This window comes from Pogona vitticeps, chromosome 2 (assembly GCF_051106095.1).
Source record: "Pogona vitticeps strain Pit_001003342236 chromosome 2, PviZW2.1, whole genome shotgun sequence".
Classification (NCBI taxonomy): domain Eukaryota; kingdom Metazoa; phylum Chordata; class Lepidosauria; order Squamata; family Agamidae; genus Pogona; species Pogona vitticeps.
Window position 1 is genome coordinate 71,252,212 of NC_135784.1, and position 21,056 is coordinate 71,273,267.

Here is a 21,056-nt window from a genome sequence, read left to right on the forward strand (position 1 = left end):
CAGACTAGGGACATGGGGACACAACTCAAAATCAGAGGCACCTCAGATAATCTACTCATGGGTGGCATTTCTCTCCAGTGTTGAATGATCCCTCCTTCCCACAACAACACTCACGTGCCATAGCCCATGCTGCTCAGGAGTGCCTTTCAATCCCCCTAGAGAAGGCTTGAGGTATGTGCGGACAAATATGTCAAGGAGGGGGCACCAAGTTACTTCCTATTTCCCCCCCCACACACACATTTCTATTTCCAGGAATCCATCCATATCAATTAGCAAGCATACTATCCAAAATCCTATTGGTACTGTGCAGCTTAAGCAAATGCAAAGTTTACTCAAGATGCCAGGCAGCCACAGTGCTCCTCAGGTCATGGAAATATTCATACAACAGATGGTGACTGACAAGGCAAAAATTGTACAACTGTTCTTATGTTTTGTATTTCTGCCTGTGAAGGGTTTGGGCAAAGTTTACATGTATTAAAACAAGTAAACAAAACACATTATTTAAATTAAATATTTCAATAAGGCGTGAAGAATTCATTTTTTTTCCTTGCCTATGACTTACTGTTGCCCACAGCTTTACTCACAGGTATCAATGTACTCCTATGCCCACCTGGTCCTCCCCCAGCCAGTGCTATTCCTTTAGTACAGAAGATGAAGATTCTTGACAAGTGGTAGTGTTGATGTGTGGGAAAGCACGGGGGGGGGGAACCCTCCCAAAAAACCCACCCCACAATAACTCAAATGTTTGAATGACAGAAATGTATGTGTATGCATCCCCACATACAATGCTCTCTTGGCTTGTTTTAGAAGATCTCATTTAAAAAAAATAACAGTGATGACAATGGAGAGGTCCTCATGCAATCTGTTCTCTCCCCGCCCCCCTCTCATTTTCTGGCAGAAAGAAGATATGAAAACTGTGTTGCCTGCATTTCGTCTTGTTCTCGGAGGGCAGACAAAAGCAACAAAAAACACGCCAATTCTGGCATACTCCAGCAGTACACAGAATGCCTAGTCTGTTCTGTTCTGTTTTAATTTATTTTATTTTTTCCCAGGACTGTGACCAAGGCAGCTTACAATATAGTTTTTAAAAACACAGTATCACTGCAAACACAATAAATTATAAATACTATAATTTAATCAGTATCATAATTAAAATACAGTTCAGTTAACATAGCTTAAAACATCTCAATTAAAACAATAATAACAATTTACATTAAAACCAGAAGGAAATCAGGATGGTGATTTGTATTAGAATGATAATCTCTTCTCTCTCTCTTTTAAATTAGAAATCTCTTCTGGAGGTGGGATTTATCTGTTTCTTCGGCATCTCTGGTTGTTGGAGCAAGTAAAATGCAGATTAAAAGCAAATCATAGTCATAGTCAATTAATTTGTAGGGCTCATTTCCCATAACACATTGGGACACTGGTATATCATCACTGCTGAATTGCGATGGGCAGAAATATTTCACATCTTCTACTAGGGTCAAACCATAAAATTCCATTAACAGGTTGTTAGAAAAAAAGAGCTTCATTGAGTACTTAAAGACCCTAAATATCCTTTTAAAAAAAACAGACAATGGTGGAGTGGGAAGCAGATTCTTTGCACCATAGAAGGATACCAGGGGAAAAGTAGAGGAAGAAAGTTCAGATTTTACTGGCCCTGGATGGTGAAAAATACTGTTATATCTTGCCCTTGCTCTCCATTGGCACAAGGCAGAGTTTAGATGTACTCAGTGAAGCCATTATTTATTTATTTATTTATTTATTTATTTATTTATTTATTTATTTATTTATTTATTCATTCATTCATTCATTCATTCATTCATTCATTCATTCATTCATTCAATTTATATCCCGCCCATCTGGTATATTCTATCACTCTGGGCGGCTTCCAACATAAGACTTCCATCTAGATAAAAAAGGTCCCATTTTATAAGTTATACATTCTTCTTTCTTTCTTTCTTTCTTTCTTTCTTTCTTTCTTTCTTTCTTTCTTTCTTTCTTTCTTTCTCTCCCTCCCTTCAGCGGGAGTTCATTTATTCTGAGATCTGAGAGTCTAGGAAGGGCTTGTTGACATACAATCAGAGGATCTAAGTGATAGCCTTTTGCTTTCCTTTACACAGAAAAATGTCTTTTGGAAAACTGAATTCATCACAGACCTCTGGCTACCTCTTTTTTCTATCTAATCAACAAGTCCTTAAAATAACTCCCTCATCAGTAAACATGAACTGCTATCAGGCTGGCTGCAACCATGGCGAAAGACTGGGCCGTGGTGGAGAGGTTTTCACCAGCGTTGCTTTCTGCTTTAATCATGAGTTCAGTGACAATGGTTTTATTCAGTTTTGCTTATTTAAGTTATGCCGTCTTTGAGAGAAAACCTTCTTAAGGAAACTGTTAGAACCGGTTCCACTTTGTCACTGGTCTTGCAAGTCCTTGTGCTTTGGGCCACCTAACAGTGACCCCATGTTTTGCTGAGGATCAACAAGACTGAAGGCCAAATAGGACCTGTAAGAAAGAAAGGGGAAAAAATCAACCACTTTGGCTGAATCCTGAAGTACTCAGCAGTATAAAACTGTTATGTAGTGAGTGTAGCAGTGGGAGCAGTTGTTGCCTGTGCTGCTGCATTGTTAGCCAGCTGCAGGTAATTAGTAGGAGTGGGGTGCTGTTGGGTGAGCATTGTATAAATGCGCATGTGCATTTTACTTGGTTTCTTTCACCTTCTCTTGTTGCTGAGAAATGCTGAATAAAGGCATGCTGATTTACAACTTGGAGCCCTGAACCCACTTCTTGACAAAAACTTTCTTAATACATAAGCAGAGGTGGAAGAAAGGAAGGAATTTAACTGTTTGAATTCCAGACTGCACTGCCTGTGGAATCCTGGAACAAAGCATAACTACTTGAAACTGTGACGAGGAGTATTTCTGCTCAGAAGGCAGGATCCTTCCAGTGCTTTGGACCAAGAACACGGTGCATGACAAAAGCACTGCACCAGTGGGCAAGTAGACCAGATAATATATGGAGTGGCCAACTTTTCGAGTAGCAGCTGTAGCTGTGTCTTTAATGGTTTGCTCTGCCATCCTCCCAACCTGCTTAGGCAGATAGTTTCTTATGGCAGGGCCGGGCCTAGGTTGTGCTGATACCTTTTACATGGCAGGCCAAAACTCAAGGTGCACAGGTGCAGAGGAAAACTGTGTCTATTTAATTCTGCTTGGTAAGACACACTCTGTGTTTTGGTCAGCAAGGTGTGGTATTGATGGCAATAGGGGCTGTGGTTCAATATTTTTAAAAGAAAGGCTGAACACCTGCTGTTGCAACAGTTAGCAAGCTACTGCATTCATTTCTGTGTCAAGCAGTTTATGAAAGTGACTACTAAGGCCATGACAAAAGGGAAATAACACAAAAGTGAAATGACTCAGAATCACAGTATGCTTTGTGACAGCACTGTGTACTCTTAGACAAGAAAATCCTTCACCAGCGACAATGAAAATATTCAAGCTGAAGGTTTTCCAGACATCATTTACCAACTACCCTTTCTTCAGCTATGCTACACACCTATAACAAAGGACCTTCAAAATATTTTCACCTTTTAAACTTATTTTAGAGTTGTGGGGGTGTTCCTCTTTTAATCTGGTATATTGCATTTTTCAGATAGTTTGCAACTGATTATAATTTTGGGGAAGGCTTGTGTATGAAAACAAAACAAAGTTTGCTTCAAACAACCTAGAAAGAAATTCTATTGTTATGTGCCATTGTAATCCCTATGAAATATTGGTTCAGCCTAAAGGGTGGGACTAAGAAAGAACACAGCTGTTAATAAGAAATCTGAATAGGAAAGAATGGGCCAGCTGAAGAGGTCAGAGCTGCTGTTGCCACCTAGACAGCAAAGACCCTTGCCAACTTGGCTGAGGTATAATTCCATGAATTTACATTTTATTTTAGGGATTTACCGCATTTTTCGCTCCATAAGACGCACCTTTCCATAAGATGCACCAATTTTTTAGGAGAAGAAAGCAGGAAAACATAATTTGTTTTCTTTGCTCCATAAGACGCACAGACTTTCCACCCCCCTGTTTTGTGGGGAAAAAGTGTGTCTTATGGTGTGAAAAATACGGTAAATACTCTGCATATGGAAGCCGAGCTTTCTAGGTATTGGACACCCAACCCAGTTGAGGAAGATGTCGTGGATTTTTATCTGAACTTAAATAAAAAGGGACCCTTGAACTTTGCAATTCTATAGAAACTTCCATATTGGTGCTGTTGACTAGGATTTGGGTACACAAATTGGGGCATTTTGTTGTTATAATTACTCATGTGAATAAGAAAGGATTCCGTTTGTGAAATTTTGTTTGCAAGGTTCATGAATAGATATCTAAGTAAGCAAACAACCCCACAGAATCTAAAAGTCTTGCAGTATCAAGTTGCTTCTCACTTACTGTGAATAAACGATAAAGGGTTTGTTTACTTTTTATACATTTTATAAGATTTTAATAATTTTTGTAAGCTGCCCATAGTAGTGGCATGTTCACTAAATGGTCAGGGTATAAATCTAAAAAGTAAAAAAAAATTATAATCTCCATACGTTCCCACCATTAACAGCGCTGCTCAAGTCTTCCAAATTAAAGATCATGACTTTCTTTATTCAGTCAGTCCATCGCATGTAAGGTCTTCCACTTTTCCTATTAACCTGAATTTTGTCTACCATTAGTGTTTCTCCACTTATTGTTCTGCCTAGTTTGCCAGAACATTATTGTCATTTACTTATTTTTTGCTCTTCTCCAATAGCTGACTGAGTGCCTTTTAGCCTAGGAGTCTCACCTTCCAGCAATACCTTTTGTTGCATTTAAGATTGTCACAAGGTTTTCAATGTATAAAGGATTTAAAAGTTCATTCCAGAAGAGGGTGGACGCAGCAACTTTGACCACTCCACCTAGGGTGACCCTGCTAGAGACTAAGGACATGGTGGCGCTGTGCGGGACGTGGTGGCACTGCAGGTTAAACTACAGAAGCCTCTATGCTGCAAGGTCAGAAGACCAGCAATTGTAAGATCAAATGCACACGACAGAGTGAGCTCCCATCGCTTGTCCCAGCTCCTGCAAACCTATAAGTTCGAAAGCATGTAAATGTTAGTAGATAAACAGGTACCACCTCGGTGGGAAGGTAACGGCGTTCCGTGTCTAGTCACACTGGCCACGGAAACTGTCTATGGACAAACCCTGGCTCTACAGCTTGGACATGGGGATGAGCACCGCGCTCTAGAGTTGGATACAACTCGACTTAATGTCAAGGGAACCTTACTAGAGACTAGATATGTATTTTTCTCTGCTTTCCTGACACAATGAAGCCTGTAATCACATTAAGGAGTGTATCCAAGAAATAAACAATGAGGTATAATTTCCTCTTTCCTTTATCCCTCTCTGCTATGCTCATGTGCTTTTAACAATAAACATTCTGCTCAAGGGCAACAGTGATGCAGCCCTATTGACATGGTTTTGGGAACATGTGTCCTTGAGACATGTGTCCTTGAGACACATGTGGCATTTATTTCCAAGTAAGTATAGACAAGACTGGATGGCGTATATATCCTGCTGACTGAGGTTTCAAAAATGGTAGAAGAGCCTCTCTTCCCAGAGTTCTCAGATGTGACTCTGATATAACAATGATAACGTAATACCAAAAAAAGAGAGGAAATAATAAAGATGTAGTTTGTGAATTCCACAAATACTTTGTTTCATTTCCAGACTTTCCAATAAACTAACACTAACTGTATTTTCAGCTATGCGTTTCCTTTGATTATCAGGAAATATGAGGTTAATGCACAGCCAGAGAAAAATAAATGCTTGCATTTTTACCTCTTTGTACAAAGTACAGTATGTCTTGATTTTTATAATATACTTGTGATAGCTACTTCTTTGATGGCCTGACAAAAATGTAACAATCCCACTGTGGGTAAATAGATGTCCATTAATTTTGTTTGTGACTGACATGAATTTCCACAAATGCTTTTGGGCTGTGATTGCAGAACATTCCTATTTCCACTCCCAACTTCCTCCCATTGTTACCAGGGAAAGGTCATCTCCCTGGCTGGCTACTAGTACAAGTAGATCCGTTGAGAAATCTGAAACCAATTTAGAAATGTGTACAGCTGGAAACAAGCTGATAGTAACAGATGTTCAACCCTGCTAATTACAATGGGTTGGCCAATTTAACAAAATTAACCTATATACCCCAAAGGAAGACTCTTCATTAATTGTTCCTGATACCTAGAGCACCAATGCTTAATTTTATTTGCATTACATATCACACACATGCACACTTGGCAAACTGCTCATGCACTACTTAGTAAAACTATGAATTTGACTAATTTGGCTATAATTGGCTGTTTCTACCTGGTGAATAAACTAAATTATAACCCCAGCCTTGTAACAGAAATTACAGTGTCTCTGTGTTGTCTTCTTCCCCACTGACTCCCCAAAACCTTGTATTTCAGAAGCAGGCAATGTGCTGGTGCATGTGTGTGTGTGTGTCCGAGAGTAATTGGCAAATCCTTTGTTTGAAGTTTGGGATGGAAAATTCCAACCATGCTACACCAGGTGTGGTGCTTGAGACCGCACTCGCTCCCCAGGTTACATTTGCCGTCTACTGTATGTCTGAACTCATGTCATGTGAACAGACTTGGCATAGTCATCTGCCTTGATGAATTTTGAGGACGCGTATTTACAATTTTTCTGTACTACCCTACTTGAGGAAGTGGAATTTTCTCCACAAGAAAGTTTGCAATTTATTTGGTTTCTTTAGTAGTTCAATAAAGGTATCACCCTACTCTTGCATTTATGTAATCCTAAGAACCACAGAACCTTTCCTAATTCCACTGAGTAATAGTTCAATTTATGTATTCATATTTTCAATGTGCTGCAGACTTATTTTTGCTCATGATTAAAAAACAAACTGCTAAAATGCAGGAACAACAAAAGAAGGATAAATTCTCCTTCTGATGATTTTTTTTTTTTTTGGTATTTTCAGAAAGCTAAAACATACGTAACTTCATCAGTTTGGTTACCATAGAGATGATTATGCTGACCCAGATGATTGCAGCTCTAGAGGGTGAATAAGCTGCGGAGGAGATGGTGTACTCTAAAGAAACAAGTAGCTAATTCTCATTATTCTATATATGGACAAGAGTATAAGAAATAACAAGACAAACTTAAAATGCCCTGAAGAGGGAAGAAGACTTATTCCAGCTTTAGATAAATTTATGTGCTAGCTTTGGATTAGAAATAAGGCTTTGTGCATCTCATGGACTGAATCCTGAAATTCATACAGAAAAGGAAAAAAGAATTTCTAGAATTATCATACCTGGGAGAGTGAGCAGGAACATCTGCCCGCATAGCCACAGGACAGGTATTCCAATCCCCGCTGTGCTTCCTGGGGAAGGGGCTATCCAGGATCACTTAGAGGATGCATGTCGGATGGTGTTACTTGCCCTTCCTGCTGTGTGGACTTGGGCAAGTTGCATGGTCCAGAGCACCAACAGAAGGAGATACTGGTAACCATTTTTGAGTGCTTCATATCTAGAAATCCTTGGGAGGCTTGCCGTAAGTCAGAATTGATGGCACGTAATTATTATTAACAAAAATGGCTATCATTCATCCTTCTGCTGCTGATATACCTGTGAAAATTCTCAGTCATCTAGGTGTGGTTATCTGGAAGCTGAGTCATGGCAACGGGACTTCTATCTTGTTAGGTTCAAACGTTTCGCCCATCATCCAAGCAGCTTCTTCTTCAGGCTTCTTCCAGATTTTCTGCTGTGGATGTTCAGAGGGTGAATGGTAGTACACTGAGTTCCCTGGTCATTGCTTGTGACCGGGAGAATCCAGCAATCCCTTGCATCAGTGGAAAGCCTAGTTTAAAGCAACCATCCCCTCTGGTTCCTATACCTGCTCAGGCACAGCACGCCTCCTGCAGAGTGGTTATGCTCCACAAAAAAAGAAGCAAGGTTCTACCTAACATGTCTGAACTGTCACAAGACTCTTCACTGTTTTTGCTGCAACAGACTCACAGGCTACTCTTCCCCTGGAAACACCATCCTCAGATAGGTAATAAAAGCCCCCCCCCGGGGGGGGTACCCTGTCCTTTCTAAAGAAGTCACTTTTGGAATAAGAATTTTGCATTGGGTTAATAAACTGAGCATACATTGTTCGTGCTTTATGTCATCCGTACATCAGAGCAAAGATAATGGTGAAATTAGCTTTGAAGCTGATACTTCTGGAAACAGTGGAGGGGCTCATTATCAAAAATGAAAACAACTATCTTTGAGGATCGGGCTTTTCATGGAGACATTTGCTTAGAACCAGACTATGTGTTATGTTAACTGTGCAAATACATTTAGTAAGCATGTTTTAATTCCCCTCCTCCAATTGCTATTTACAACAGGAGAGAGAGAAGCATCCATTAGCCTCAATGCAAGTTTCCCTTCCAAGGCCAACAATTGCTCCACGGAAGAGACATTTTTCTTTGGGATCACAGCAGGAATGGGAACAGACAAACTCTCTCACCCCATCATCTGTGTTGCTACTGCCGCTGCTCTAGTTTCCTTTCAAGTGCCTATTTAAATAACAAAGACAAAGCCCTGTTCTCTGTTATTGGCTGTTACATTTATGCAGCTAACTTGTAAAATGCATACTCCTGTACTTAAGCAGACAAAGCTTACCAATTCATCAAAGCAAAGTGTGCTGCTTATGTAACACCCCATAGTGCTTAAAGCACTCTCTACACAGTTCACAAATTAGGCCCTGAGCAGAGTCTCCTCTGCAGTACTGCAGTTTAACCACCGCACCATGAGGCTACTATAGCAGCACACTTTGGTTTCACCAGACTGATAGGAAGTGTCTGAGGATAGCCAGATACGATAGGTTCAGATCCCCTATGCCACACCCACCACAACCTGAAATTTAATTGATCAGCATTTTCTCCTGACAACTTTGGGGCTGGTTTTAATTCAAAGTGTGTCTTGATGTGATCCTCTGCTACCAAGCAATAGGCGGTTAGGTATGGAATATAAGTTATAACATAGAAGAGAGGTTTTTTTGTATCAGTGAATTAAGAAAGGAAGTTGATGTATACAACAATATTCCCATGATACCATTTTCTGTGAAAATAACAGTTAAGAAATCAGAGTAGAACCAAGATGTTGTTGTTTAGTTGTTAAGTCGTGTCCGACTCTTCGTGACCCCATGGACCAGAGCATGCCAGGCTCTCCTGTCTTCAGAACCAAGAGAAGATTTGGAAAATATCAGCAGATAGAGCATGATACTATGATAAATTAAAACTGAATAAGGAGTTATACTCCTTCAAACTACTTTGCTTTGGAAGAATTTGTACTGAATCCAATAGTAATAACATTTTGCCATATTGCCCAGAGGCAGTGGCTCGTTGTCAGATCACTGTCTATATGAAACCACTGAAAAATGTGTGATGGGATTAAATCTGCTTGGCACTCTAAATGTGTATATATTACGTACTAGTAATCACCTTTGCAATAGCCCAGACTAATAGATCCCTGAATTGTCATTATAACATTATATTGGAAAAGGTCATGTATTTTGCACCTTATATTCTCCCTACTTCACAACTCCTTTCCAAAAGACATTTTCTTAATTTAATGTTTTGATTTAACTGACTTATTTTAAAGAAATAAAATGGGATCTTAAAGGTCACATTCTTTTCTAATGCTGTTTACATTAATGCTTTCCACCATCTCTGTCCTTAACAGCAAGGAGGTGGCACAGAAGGAAAAAAGAAAACATGTCCAATACTATACAATGACCGAGGGAAATGAACAGCTAGTGCCCTTACTGACTATAGTGTAAGACAAGAGATGACAAGAGTGGCACCATGTAGCTATTGTTGCAGGTTTTAAGTTTCGGCTAAAAACACACACAAAAAAACAAACCCTCTAGGTGCACAGCAGAAGTGCAGGGACTTACAGAGCAGAATCAGCTTCAAGTCTTCCCAAATTAGACCACCCCTTATTGCTCTGATCAACTGGCATTTACAGTCTCAATAACTCACTCTGAGACATCAGCAAGAGAAAGAATAAAAATGTGTCATTTACTCACTGTTCTGAACAGATCAAAAAGCATGCCATACAAAAATGATTGCTAACAGCAACAGGCCTCAACAGACTCACACCCTGCTTCCAGCAGACTCCTGTAGGCTTCATGCCAACTGCACTAATAACACTAACTGTATCACTAATTGCCAGCAGGCTGAAAAGAGAGGGGAAAAGATACTTCAGCAGAGAGGCTGAGCCCTCTTTTGAATCAGAGGTAGGGAAGGAACAATTGGTTACTGCTGGATTGATTGATTGATAGTCAGCCCAGCCCATAAAAGTCCCTCCCAGCCACATCCATTGCAGGCAGCATGCAAGGTTGAAGTCACTTCAACAGATACAACTCCCACTCCCGCCAATCAAATATAATGTCCTGTATAGACAGAGATTAATGTAGAGTTGCTGTGCAGGTATGTGCATACACAGTCCTAGCTCTGCTGACCATGCCCTTGATGCAATCTTTATTATTTCTGGTAAGAATCTGTGGTTCCTGTACCTCTCAATGATTCCATGGGAGCAGAAGTACAGCAAAATTTTATTTCTCCTGTAACAACCCGAAGTCTGCCACCACTTCCATGTTTATGATGCTCTGAGAGCCTCTGAATCAGGCTGTAGCAAGACAAGAAGTAGAATAATAATTATGAGCTTGAACTGAACAGGAATTGCTGCTTAACCTTATGAGTTGCTGTATAGATTAAGAATCTGGATAACCCTGCTGGTGGAATACTGTAGTTCATAAAGTGCACCAGGACTGGACCCCTCAGTGACTGCCCACTGCATAAACGAGTAAGGAGAGGAACATCACCTTGTGGTATTGTTTATGAAGACCCTCTTACCATGGGTGAGTAGTTATATTGAACTGGCTTCCTGATAGATATGAAGAAGTAACTGAAGCGGAAAAATATTTCACAATCAGTAATCTATCCACGGGACATATGTCAAGAAAGTGAGGTGCAATTTTCATCCATCAAAATTAATGAACTTTACTGTTGTCACAAAGATCAAATGGTATTAGGTGCTAATCACTCTGGACTAAACAAGCACAGATTTAAACAGGAGCTTTACGTGAAACCTACGGATGAAGTGTTTACTTCCAAAACACAGATTCATTCATTTGTACATAGGCGTTTTGTTGAGACAGCTGTGAAAAGCAATTGCACCCCAAAAGCTGGAGAAAAGTTTGCTCATAACACAGATCTACACAACTTTGATCAAGCTTATTTAATGTAGTCCACCAACGTGTGACAGTATATCAAGGGCTTGGAAGCTTCTCAGTTTTGCTGTTTCTACAAGAATGTGAAATCAAGTAATTTCTTGGCAAAAAAGCAGTGTATGGCTAGTGGGCTGCCTTCCACTTAATTGAGTTTAATTGTACAAACCTTTAATAATAACTTGCAGTGTGCATCATCTGACAACCAAAGGAAAGAGTAAGAGGTAGTGAAATGAAATGGATACTTATTAGCGGGATGCCCCATGGGACGCCTTTTAAATCATTCATCATATGGAAGGCTGTCCCATAGGAGAAAAGCATGGCAGGAAGCTGCAAGTTAAATGAAAAGCCATATAGCAGCATCTAGGTAATGTGAAAGCAACATCTCTAGGCAGAAAGAGAGAGAATGTGTGTTACAAAGCAAGAATTAGGAGAAGCAAATGAAGACATGATTTCTGCATCTGCTGAAATGCATGGAGAAACGTTCTGTGGAGTCAAGGGGAACTGGCATTCTCTGGCCCTGGTAGAGCTTTGGAGGACATGACCAAGGAAGAAAAGGATGGAAAAGCCAGCAGAAGGATGGAGGCTTCCTATTGTGATCCAGACAGGGTATCTGCCAATAGAGGAGAACAGAATCAGAATACAGACTTAATTGAGGGGTCCCAAAAGCAAAAGCCCTTGACTGTGCTGGCCACAATAAACTATGGCAAGTTCTTAAAGAAATTGGAGTGCCTGACCACCTTATCTATCTCCTGAGAAATCTATACGTGGGACAAGAAGCATTAGACCTGGATATGGAACAACTGATTGGGAAAGAAGTATGACAAGGCTGTATATTGTCCCCCAGCTTATTTAACTTATATGCAGAATACATCATGCGAAAGGCTGGACTGGAGGAATCCCAAGCCGGAATTAGGATTGCTGGAAGAAATATAAACAACCTCCGATATGCAGATGATACCACTCTGATGGCAGAAAGTGAGGAGGAATTAAAGAACCTTGTAATGAGGGTGAAAGAGGAGAGTGCAAAAAACGGTCTGAAACTCAACATCAAAAAAAATAAGATCATGGCCACTGGTCCCATCACCTCCTGGCAAACAGAAGGGGAAGATATGGAGGCAGTGACAGATTTTACTTTCTTGGGCTCCATGATCACTGCAGATGGTGACAGCAGCCATGAAATTAAAAGACGCCTGCTTCTTGGGAGGAAAGCGATGACAAACCTAGACAGCATCCTAAAAAGCAGAGACATCACCTTGCCGACAAAGGCCCACATAGTAAAAGCTATAGTTTTTCCAGTAGCGATGTATGGAAGTGAGAGCTGGACCATAAAGAAGGCTGACCACCGAAGAATTGACACTTTTGAATTGTGGTGCTGGAGGAGACCCTTGAGAGTCCCCTGGACTGCAAAGAGAACAAACCTATCCATTTTGAAGGAATTCAACCCTGAGTGCTCACTGGAAGGACAGATCCTGAAGCTGAGGCTCCAATACTTTGGCCATCTCATGAGAAGAGAAGACTCCCTGGAAAAGACCCTGATGTTGGGAAAGTGTGAAGGCAAGAGGAAAAGGGGATGACAGAGGACGAGATGGTTGGACAGTGTCATAGAAGCTACCAACATGAATTTGACCCAACTCCAGGGAGGCAGTGGAAGACAGGAGGGCCTGGCGTGCTCTGGTCCATGGGATCATGAAGAGTCAGACAAGACTTAATGACTAAACAACAACAGCAAAAAGTGGTTATCCTAATGGTCCTTGCCATGGGAACAAAAGGGGTGGAATGTGTGTTGTTGTTCTTTTAAAAGAAAAGAAAGGCTTAGACACTGGAAAGTTCTACAGTGATTCTATCAGGCTGAAACCTTGGGCTTTACTCAGAACAATGAGAAAGACGGTTCCCAAGTGCTGTAAATCTGACTTTTTCAAATAACTGAAGCCATGTACATTGTCATTTAAATAGGATGGCCTCTTTAATACCATTACCTCCATCCAAAGATGGCAGCTTGAAAACAATTCTTTTTCGGATGAAAAACTTATCTTTTTAATTGTATCTCCTCTAGTTAGGTCAGAAACTACTAAACTGCATTTTGTATATTTTAGCCATGTAATATGTTTTATGAATTGGTTGTATATTTTTAAACTGTGTTTTGTATATTTTAGGCATAAATATGTTTTATGAGCTGGTCACCCGAACATAATAAATAAATTCAATACTAAACTGCATGACCAGGTTGAGGATGAAGGGTGGTCTTATACGTAGGTAGGCTGGGCAGTCAGCGAGGAGCTAACAAGGACACCAAGCTGAGCTGAGGGGCAGGCCGTAGGGCTGAACTGCCAGAGTGCCAGGCTGAGCTCACTGGCTGCATTTTATTAAACTTATAGGCTACACTGAATTACCAGAAGATAGGAACTGCTACAGAACCAAACAAGCAAGCAACCATCCAAATGAATGAATGAAGTGGCAATTACAGTTTTGCCATGTTTTACAGTGCACTGCTGTAAAAGTTTTGGTTTGTACGTACTATATATTTTATATATAGTAAGGTAAAGATAAAGGTTCCCCTTGACAATTTTTGTCCAGTCGTGTTCAACTCTAGGGGGCGGTGCTCATCCCCGTTTTCAAGCCATAGAGCCAGCGTTTGTCCGCACATGGCCAGTGTGACTTAGACACGGATCGCTGTTACCTTCCCACCAAGAAGGTCCCTATTTATCTACTTGAATTTGCATGCTTTCAAACCGCTAGGTTGGCGGGAGCTGGGACAAGAGATGGGCGCTCACTTCATCGCGTGGATTCGATCTTATGACTGCTGGTCTTCTGACCCTGAAGCACAGGCTTCTGCGGTTTAGCCCACAGCGCCACCACGTCCCTTATATATAGTACATACATACTAAAATATATTTTAATTGTTGTAAGCCACCCAAAGACCTTTGGGTAGTGTGGGCGGCATATAAATTAAATAAATAAATAAAATAAGTTAAATAAATAAATAAAAAATAAATACTATAGACTGAGAAAGCAAGGTTTTCTAGCCATGTTGATCGTAGTGGATTGCCATCCTTTAAGAACCATCCATATCACATCCTATATCCTGAAACTGGAGCAGGAGTGTACTCAGAGCAGTGAAGAAATTAAGAGATAGCTCAGCCTGGATCCTTTCCATGGACATTGTAGGTGAGAAGTCTGAGCACAATAGTGCCTGTTACTCTTCTATGTTTTGCAGTTCTGCACAAGCTATTTAGTAACAGAGCAGCTGGTGAAATTACAAAGCTGCAGGGTTTCCCAGAGAGACAAGCTGGGCAATTTAACTCATTATTACCTCACAGAACAAGGGCTCCTTGCCTCATGTATGCCAGTAGCCACTTCTCTGACTACCAGACTGCTCACCAGAATTCATGATATTTTGTTTGTAGTTTCCATAAAAAGAGAAAATGATAAATTACAGTATGAGATGACCCTGTGTCTCAACACATTATTGTGACATAATGGGACCTCTTCTCAGCCACAAGGAAGTAAATATTTTACAGAGTGGTGTGTTAAACAGAATAGATGCTAATTCAAAGCATAAGTGATTGCTTAAAGCATTGATGTGCATTCAGTCTGACAAAGAACATGTTAAATGAATTATTTTTGCTCCTTTGATCAAACTGAGAGTGGCTGTAAACTGCATCCTTGCAAGGCTGTAACAGGGTGAGGTGTCTGCTTATTATCTCAGCTTGCAGCTCAGGTGTAAGGGAGTGTAAACCGATCATGGTCAGGTATAATTTTTTCTTTTTGTCTGAGCAGCCAATCATAGGCTTGGCCCTGGACGGGTAAACCAAAGTATATAATTTATTGTAAGGAGAGAAGGAACAGGAAAGGCCTTAAGGAAGGGTTCCGTGGTACAGCGCATAATCTGTTATAACAGAAAGAACTTCAGGCTTACTGAGGAAAGAGTTCAAGGAGCGAGGGATGAAGTGAGTAAATACCATTTAAGATTCCAAAGAAAGTACCACTGGAGAATAATTTTGTGCAACATATTGCCTCATGCTAGCAATTATTACAAATAATTATGTTACTACTTTAGTGCTAACATAACCATATGCTCTTTTCTATCACAATAATTTTTTCTTCTATTTATTTTGTTAACAGTTATTTGTTTTTATTTATTTTGTCAACCTTATTTTGTTAATAACTAACTACTGTAGTTCTTATCCTTTCAGAAAAATTATCATGGTGCAATTTACTAAATATTAGTATGGTTGATTTATACCACATAAATTATCAATCCAGTCCATTCTCCACCTATACTTAAACGTGACTGCTTTCCAGAGATTAGTAACAAAAACCAGTGATTATTCTGACACTCAGAAATGAATGACAAGAAATAAAAGATAACATGAAAACTTCTCACATCACATCCCCAGTTGGACTTCCATTTTCTAGTATAAACTGTTGCAAAATATTGAATTTTGGTTATATTCCTTTAGCTGGCCAGCAGAAGTGCAGGGATTTACAGAGGAGAATAGCTTCAAGTTCCCCAGAGTAGACAACCTCATTTTCTCATCAATTGGCACTTCCGGCCTCAATAACTCACTCTGAGATATTAATAGAAAAAAAAATAAATGGTTTCATTTATAGTAGAACAAATTGAACAGCAAAACTAGCAAGCATGACTGCTTTCAGAAAAAGGCCTCAGCATACTTACTGATTTCTTCCAACTAAAAAAGGGGAAAGAGATCTGAGCAGAGAGGTGGGACTCTCTTTGAAATCAGAGGCAGGGAAGGAACAATAGGTTAATGCTGGATAGACTGACAGTCACTCTAGCCAACAAAGGTTCCTCCAAGCCACATCTGCTAGAGGCGGCATGTGAGGCTGCAAAAAGAATATAAACAATATTGTCTCTTCTAAAACTGCATTGATTTACAGATGTCCAATATAGTCCTGGTGTGAATAGACAAAGATAATATTATCAAAATTACTTAAAGTTCCAATATAGAACAATGTTCTTTATGTATACTAGCAAATATTGTAACAAGAAGTATGTTCCCTATAAATCGAGATGACTTCAAATATTCACGTCTATACTGTACTCAGAACCAAAAGATTGAAAAGAAAATATTGTAGAATACCCATATTTTTTCTATTAGAAAAAATGACTTTTCTATGAAATGAATGCTCTTATTTACTTCTTTACAACATAAATTCTATCCACCTGAAGTCTATAAATCTAAAGTCTTTTATTACCAAAGTCTAGAAAAGCCATTTTGGAAAGAAGATATTTGGGCTTTATTGTGTAAAACTGAATAAGACAGCAAACTCTTCTGCTGTCACAACAGATTCTGTTCAGGTGTGGAATTGAAATGGATCCAATTACAGTCATGGGAGAAAAAAAATAATGGATCGCAGAATCATGCTTTATTTTTAAAGATGTATAAACCAGTTGGACTATATTTCCTTCTTAATATCCAGTACAGTTTACTTGATATTGAAGAATTGTTGTGAAGAATTCGTGCCCTGGAGAGGACACGCCAGCTTCGTGGACAGAGTCAAAACACTAGGCGTTGTTCCAAGTCCTCCATACGGAGCACGTTACCATAGTCTCTCAAGACTGAAGGATGCCTATGAAACAAAACAAAACAGTTTTGTTAATATCCCACAAAACTGCACCAGAGCACAGACAGAGTTCCGACTCCTGTCCTCTGAAGATGCCGGCCACAGAGACTCGCGAAATGTTAGGAAAAACAACATTCAGAACATGGCCAAACAGCCCGAAAAACCCACAACAACCAAACAAATTTTATTACAATTGCACAGTTATAAATAATTTAGAAACTAAGCAGAATTAATTAAAAACACAGTTGTTATACACCTCAAGTCAAGTCACATATATCGATACATCAGAAACATGTTTCAATATAAACCTGGGGAAATCTAAGTAACAATCTTTACTATGAGTTATTAATATTCTGAAATTAGGAACATAAAAAGACTTACAAAAATTATGTCTAGTTAAGTCAGTAAGACCATAACTGCCCTTGTTTTATGGCTGTACTAAGAAAGGAGGCACACACACAGGCCCTGGTCACACAAGGGAAATGTTATGTAGTTATCCACCAGCTATGTCAGTATTATTATTTTTTTCCTAGTCACACGAGGCAGGGTCAAGATCGAGACATTTCCCTGGCTAGCGGTGTAACTGCAGAACATTTCCCCATCGCCAGGAGGATTGTGTTACGTATGTTGTACCTTTGTTGTACCAGTGCATTCCTTACCACAATTACCTGTGTGCACCACCTGCCCCACATCTTTTCAGAACTGCAACCAGGAAGGCTGTCACCATTGCTGCAGTGGGCACATTGTTATTGTTGTTGTTATATTACATATATACATCAATATGTCAGTAAAAGTATGTTACTGGTGGGCTGCCACCATTACATTACTGGTGAGTAATAAAAAAATTTTTTCCTGTGGGAAGGTATACTGAAACATTGGTATGCCAATATCACCAGGGGGCAGGTGATCGCCACTACTGCTGTGTGGATATCTCAAGTCCATTGTGTGCAATGCATTTCTGCAGGAGCAGCAGTGCAACAGACACTTTCTTAAAACAGAAATCCCTTTCCAATCAATGTTCCCTCTAATTTCCACCCACCCCTTGTGCGTGAGATATCCCCCCCCACACACACACACAAACATGGGTTTCCGTTGTGGCCAGAACAAAAGGTACTGGAAACTATAGTTGTGGGTACATGGAGGGGGGGGAAGGAAAGCTGTGCGGGGGAGGGTAAAGTCAAGCTCACTCGCGCAGTCACACACCTTCAAAGGAAACCTGTTTCTGATATATCGATGTGTCAATAAATAAATATATACAAAATTCAAGTGGCTAAATTGCCTCTTGAAGCAAGAAAAAGAATAAGCCAGTACCATGGTGTAGCCAACCATTACGATTCAAATACAGTGGACCCTTGACTTACAGACGGCTTGACTTACAGACTTTTTGAGTTACAGACTTCTCTGGCCACAAAATTTAGGTTTGACTTGCAGCCTGAGAATTGACTTACAGACCAGAAAAAAACCCAAAATGGAACAAAAACGGCCTGTTACGGGATTAATCGGTTTTCAGTGCACTGAAGGTCAATGGAGACTTGACCTACAGACTTTTTGACTTGAGAACCGCCTTCCAATACGGATTAAGTTCTCAAGTCAAGACCCCACTGTAGGAGGAAATAAATTGGTACTGCTAAAAGTTCTTGGATGTTTGTCTGAGAATATAAACCACATGGCCATGATTCAGTACAACAGCAGTATGGAAAGTATTGGAAGAACTAGAAAATATTTCCCTTGTGTGACCTGAGCCATACCAGAAGTTGATAGCTGCTACCTGGTTGTCTGTTTTAAAAAGTAAAAAAATTATGGCTGAGCAAACAACTGCCATTATAGTAAACATCTTTTCTTATTTTTCACATAATGAGCTGTTGTCCATAGTCACTTGCTAGAAAAATCCTTAGATCCATACACGTTTTATGAAAACATTTTTATGAAAATGAACTGCTACCTGCTTAAGAAACACCTGCGAAGGAAAAACAGCAATAGGAATAACTGATTTAACAAGACTCTCTCTTAATTTAGTAGATTGGTAAACTAACACACCAGTTCCTGTCATCACAACAGCCCCTCCATACCCAAATTCTGCCTCCCTGTCAAAATTAGAGAGATTGGTATTGTTGTTGTAGATCTGTAAACTTTTCTAATGGTTGTTTGTTTTATCCAACATTATAAGAATCCTTCTAATGTCTAGTGAAATTGAGATGCTAGGTTTACTGTTATCTGCTTAAATTAGCAATTTCTACTTTAATGGAAAAAACACACGAGTTTTTCCACTACAGTAGCTGTATAAAAACCATGCATTACTTTTTCTCTTGCAGTGAGGTAGCCATTGCTGTCTTCAGACAAAACAGAAACACTCTGCGTCATCCAAGTTCAGAAGGCCTTCAAACATGTTTCCTTATCCTAACCAATTAATCAGCTGAACATTCATTTTCCACCTGTGTTTATCCTCCTAATCTTATTTCTTTTGGCTGAATTATTCAAAACACTGGGAAGTGAACATGAGAAGAGCCCTTCTGGATCAGAGATCAAAGGCCTATCTAGTCCACCATTCTATTTCCCCACAGCAGCCAACCACATGCCTCTGGGAAGCTCAAAAGCAGGATATAGGGGCAATAGTTTTCTTCTGCTACTATTTATTAGCAATTGCTACTCAGACATACACTTCCTTTGATTTTGGAAGAATGTAGCCACCATAACTAGCATCCAGGGATTAACAACAACAACAACTTGTCTTATTATTATCATCATTACATGTGATCAAGTTGATTCCAACATATGGCAACCCTTGTTAGGGCTTTCTAGCTATAGAATACTCAAAAACGCTTTCCCATTCTCTTCTGGGAGCATCCTGGGATGGTGCTGTTCACTCAAAGCTACACAGGGTGACTTTTCACCCAGAAGGCACAATGGCAGATTGAACTCTCACATCCTGTCTCTGCACCCAGGTATCCAACCTACTGAGTTATCCAGCCTATTGAGTCTAAACCCCTCTAAACTAGTGACCATTACTACTACTTGGGAGTAAAATCCATGCTTAGTCCATTCTGAATCTTGCACCATAGGGTGGTCACATGAAATAGAGGACAGAGTTACACAGGACGAAACTTTCTCTTCCACACAGTTGTTAAGCATGTGGAATCCTTGGCCTTCATTTCTTATTCAGCTTCATGTACTGCCTATAAGTTAAAACACTCACATACGTATCACCAAAAAGAAAAACATGTATCACAAAAAAGGAGAACAAAAAGAGCATTGATTTGGATAAAGTTGCTTTTGTTAATCTAGGTATACAGATGCATAAATAGAAATTATTTTTGTAATTCAAACAGGATTACATAAAACACCTCACCTCATTTAGAAAGACTGTGACCATTTAACTGTCCACTGAATTTGCTGTGTTCCATGTATTGATTAACACTTCAATGGTCACTGATTTCCCTCCAAAATTATTTGAGTGTAAATCAGATTTGGACTGGGGCTATCAAATGGAGGACATCTTCCAAAGTGGAAGATCAACCCCTCACCCCTAAAAGAGGACATATGACCACCCTATCCCCACGATATATAGATACCCAGTGTGGTGTATTGTATAGAGCAATGGTGGCGAACCTTTTTGGGCTCACATGCCCAAATTGTGGGTGGCACAGAACCGGAAGTGGTAGCAGAAGGGGGAATCCCGGGCATGGAAGTGCCTCAAGACCCCAGTCCGGATCTGCCGCCAGCACCAGGTGCTCCAGATACTGACGTGCCTCCTGTCCGGACACCAGCACCACGGTTGCAGCCACCTACTTAGGTTTGGCTGCGGGTGGGGGGGGAGTAGCAATCTGGTGACTTATGGCTTGTGTGCCGGCAGAAAGGGCTCCACGTGCCATCGCTGGTATAGAGTGATGGACCCTAATATACCCTTTCTCATCAGCCACTGGCAGCTCAGAACCCACCGGTGCTAACACTAGCATTTTTCTGCCCCGCTCTAGATCATCTTGTGCTTATGCTGGACATTTATAGTCACCCTTTCTCATATCCTGGACTGTGCAGCTAAATACTACTTTAGGTTTCATGGTGCCATTCTCTTGAATCCTATGATTTGTGGTTTGTTGTGGGCCTTAAGGTTTCGCTGCCACAGAGCTGTAGTACATTCCCCTCTGCTGGAGC

At 40.2% G+C, this 21,056-nt stretch overlaps 1 long non-coding RNA gene across 3 annotated transcripts in view; it reads right to left on the minus strand.

Moving 5' to 3' along the window:
- Window positions 1-1,117: 1,117 nt before the first annotated feature.
- The window catches only part of LOC110081624 (uncharacterized), a 45,675-nt gene continuing 25,736 nt past the window's right edge, over window positions 1,118-21,056 (minus strand). The window contains exons 3-5 of one of the 3 annotated variants that reach the window (XR_013541708.1): window positions 14,632-16,913; window positions 10,605-10,717; window positions 1,118-2,505 (exon numbers count right to left, since the gene is read on the minus strand). This is a non-coding gene — a long non-coding RNA (uncharacterized LOC110081624). Of the gene's footprint in view, window positions 10,718-14,631; window positions 16,914-21,056 lie in introns of all 3 variants that reach the window. The other 2 variants (XR_013541709.1, XR_013541707.1) reach the window with 2 other exon arrangements.